Source organism: Mizuhopecten yessoensis, unplaced genomic scaffold, assembly GCF_002113885.1.
Source record: "Mizuhopecten yessoensis strain PY_sf001 unplaced genomic scaffold, ASM211388v2 scaffold11179, whole genome shotgun sequence".
NCBI lineage: Eukaryota > Metazoa > Mollusca > Bivalvia > Pectinida > Pectinidae > Mizuhopecten > Mizuhopecten yessoensis.
The window spans coordinates 1,698,935-1,702,978 of record NW_018408919.1 but is presented as its reverse complement, the minus strand read 5'-3'; the positions used below and the strand labels follow the sequence as shown (position 1 = coordinate 1,702,978).

The 4,044-nt window shown below is 38.9% G+C and overlaps 1 protein-coding gene across 1 annotated transcript in view; it reads left to right on the top strand.

The window, feature by feature from the left end:
* The first annotated feature begins 3,495 nt into the window (after nucleotides 1-3,495).
* Nucleotides 3,496-4,044, top strand: part of LOC110440388 — an 11,731-nt gene continuing 11,182 nt past the window's right edge. Inside the window, exon 1 of the mRNA XM_021483453.1 lies at nucleotides 3,496-3,574. The gene's annotated coding sequence lies outside the window, so the exon portion shown is untranslated. The remainder of the gene's footprint in view (nucleotides 3,575-4,044) is intronic.

Sequence of the window (4,044 nt, the reverse complement as noted above, 5' to 3'; positions counted from 1 at the left end):
CACAACGGGAATCAAATGACGTGAAGAGAGCACCAAATACACGGAGTGAATACCAGCAAATAGACGGGTTTTTATTATAATGAGAAGTGACGTGCTTCATAGAAGTATTGGCTGTACTTATGCTAACTTATTCCCTTCAAAGTATACTCTACCCATAACATGACGAGGAACCCAAACTACACATCAAGAAACATATAAGTTCTCTCCAGTTTTAGGTCCCCTATAAACTAGTCAGAAATAGGCCTTAATTACTCCAACTTTTCCCATTTGAAGTGGCCATGGAAATCATGCTCACTAGGAGCTAAATATATAAACTGTGACAATTTCCCCTTTCGCTTTCCTTCGTTGGTGATATTGACTTTCATAAGGGATTTCATTGAACAGAGAGGTTAATTGGGGAAAGGGCAAGGGTTTGTTGCTGGCACTTATTTGAAACTCTTCTCTCAATAATGCATCTGATACCATACATGTATGTCATGAAATTTACAGCTACTTTAATTTGCTTCAACGGGATATATACAAAGCTCGAGTTTGGCGATAGCCTAGAAAATACTACGACATCATGGTAAAATCTATAGAAAAGCAAAGTAACAGGTTTTGCTCCATATATCTGCCAATCTCCTTGAAATAATGTCGAATATCATTATCAAGGAAGCTGGACGGTAACCAGAGGTCATAAGAAGGAATAACTAAGGAATACACATATTGATAACCTGGCCAGAAGTACATGTACACGCATACATTTCCTCGCACGATGGGTTAGCTGCACCGGGATAGGTGATTTCCTGAACGCGGATGAAACTTGAGGTAAGAAAATCTAGGTGAATGATGATATGGAAAGGACAAATATCTTAACAGCTCAAATTAAATTCAAAGATGAGAAAATCCTTTTAATTGCGAATAACTGACATCATGTTCCAAAGGGCATGCTTGGAAGCATTACTAAAAAATACCAACCATATCAGTTATTATGCAAGAAACACACGGTAGAGTGAATGAGGAAGATTGACAAGTCAGGCCTGCTATGGAAGTACAAGACATGGAGCTTCCAACACGGACTAGCTGTTGCCGAGCCTCATTTGGTATTTGCTGCATTTTGAGATTCCCCTGACAACGTTGCAGGACTGGAGAGATCCATCAACTGTTACAGTACCTACGCATCTTAGCTTTGCCAAAAAAGGGCCTTACATACGTTCATCAGTACTGCAGCACCTTCTGTCATCAGTGATAAAGGAGTTCAAAGTCGTTTAGATCAGACGGTTGATTCTAGGGCCGACAAGATCAGGAACACAGAAAAACAGACTCGGGAACAGGTCGATGGATCAGTCTGTAAATCAAGCTGATGACAATCTGAAGTGCCGAGACATCATCGGAACGACCGACATAGGACAGTAATTGGGGATATAGCATTTAGAGAGAGGGGACGGAACAAAAGACCAACGAAGAATTTTTATAGAAAGGAAGATCTGTAAGGGAGAGTAAGGCACAAGAAAAGTAGGGACAGTTGGGTAATGACTGAAAAAGAACATGGACAAGATGGAAACTACTGAACCGAAAGTTGGCCTAGGTAGCTTTTACCAGGTGCGGAATTTTTGAAGAAAGGGAATCCAGGGGCGTTACCGATTAAGACATGGCCATTTTTTTTCGAGTATTTGCAGACGTTCGTCAGGTGGAACGATGCAAGAATAGACAACCATGCACGCACAGACCACCCTTCGGTCGGTGAATGCATTGGGGTTCCAAAATCAAGAAGAAGTTCAGGAGAAAGGGTAGAAGCGGCCATAGTATACATAGTAACATATGCTTCCTCGTTTATATGAGGTCGTTGTTCCATCACCTATCTGGGGCCTGTGTCGTCTTTGCAAAACGGACGTTCCATCTCGTAATCTCTAACCTGAATCCTTTTCGTTAATCTTTTAACGGAAGTTTTCTAGATATGCTATCTTATATCCAGATGCGCGTGTCATCCAGATTGACTATAGAACAAGAGAAGAAGGATTTATGACAGAACTCCTCAAAACATCTGCATCTCCTATCATTAGCATCAAAACGAAAATAACAGAGGTCGTGGAGGAGCAAATCCCATCAATGCCGAGCAAAGACTTCATTCATTTCTAACGGGAGAAAAGAAAAACACGACAGCGGAAGTTCCAAGACCAATTCTAAATTCGATCAGGAACAATAACAGAACAGTCGTAATTCCCAACAGTAATACGGAACAATACAGAAACACATTCTTTCTTTGAACAGCCGCAGATTGGAACCACCTTGAAGACGACACAGTCGGGGCGCAAGGAATAGGGACCTTTAAAACATCAATTGGGATTATACAGAGCTAGGTATTGCATGCGTACTTAAGCGCCCCCCCCCCTNATAGAAAGATATCTGAAACACTCTTTCTCTGGTCATCTGCTTCCTCCTGTTCTTATATACATGTACATCTCATATAGTCGGAGTACCTCAGGATACTGGGAAAATGTATGGCCTTTGACCTTAAGTGAAAAATTACCACTGCGCCAATTATAATCGTTAAGATAAAGCAACATAAATGGAGTTTTTTTCTAGCTTAGAATGTAAGATCCTTAGGATTTACAGTGGAAAGGATTACGTACAGAATTCAACCCGTTTTTTTTACTATGCTTAATTTGATTTTTGTTTCTAAAAATTCAAATTGTGAATACTAACTACAATAAATACGCAATATGCACAGAAACATATGTTTTATTTAAAAAAAAACTTAATATGTAAAAAATGATAAACACAAACATTTCATTTCAGTGCCAGTATTTGTGTAGAAGCTCCCCGACAAGTGATGGTAGGTTATTGTGTTTATGATTACTCTTTGCATTGCTGTAGAGTGTGTATTTGGACTGACTGGTTGGTTTTGACGACGTCATCGAGTTTTTCGGCTTACATTAGTGTACGATATCTAGCTTATGCATGTTTTGGTAAAAAATATGTGGTTATTTTGACTACGATGTCAAACATAGTGGAGCAAGTAAAACACTTCTGCTGCAGTTTTAAGTTGTATATGACCTGCCATGTTTTTGTAAGGTCCACTATGTATAGGTGAGTTCGGCGTCTGGCCGTCTACGATCACTATCTCTTCCCTACTTGGTCGCGGGTTCGAAGCTTCCTTGCGGCAGTCGCCACAATGGAAGATAATGGTTCAAAAATATAATTATTTACGTCATAATTGAACGATTGATAATTGAAACCACGTCCAGTGTGATACCCACTAGTGGGTAACCAAACTTGATTACCAACCCATAGCAGTATTATCAAATAAGTCGTGAGTGAAGAAACCTATCGTTTTGTAAAAGGAAATATATATTCAAATCGGATGATACTTTTGACCTTAAACTTAGTAACTTGATGGTGGAGGGTTTACATAACACGAATACTTAACGTGAGTAATACGTCAGTATTTATAAACTTATTCTACACGCCATGCATTTTACCGGAAATATCTACAAGGTTCAAGTGTTTTAGTGTCAAAGTGACACATTATGTTCTAGTTTTTGTTGATGTTTTACATCGTCTGCTGTTCTTCCATCTTGGATGATCTGGTCAGGTACAGTAAATATTATACCTCTGCTACTACATCAATCTGCTACATTACTCAACAATATATAGATCAATCTCCTGTTACATTTCTCCACAATTTATAGATCAATCTCCTGCTACATTACTCCACAATTTAAAGATAAATCTCCTGCTACATTTCTCCACATTTTAAAGGTCAATCTCCTGCTACATTACTCCACAATTTAAATATAAATCCCCTGCTACATTTCTCCACATTTTAAAGATCAATCATCTGCTACATTTCTCCGCAATTTAAAGATAAATCTCCTGCTACATTTCTCCACAGTTTATAGGTCAATCTCCTGCTACATTTCTCCACATTTTATAGGTCAATCTCCTGCTACATTTCTCCACAATTTAAAGATCAATCTCCTGCTACATTTCTCCTGAGTTTATAGGTCAATCTCCTGCTACATTTCTCCACAGTTTATAGGTCAATCTCCTGCTACATTTCTC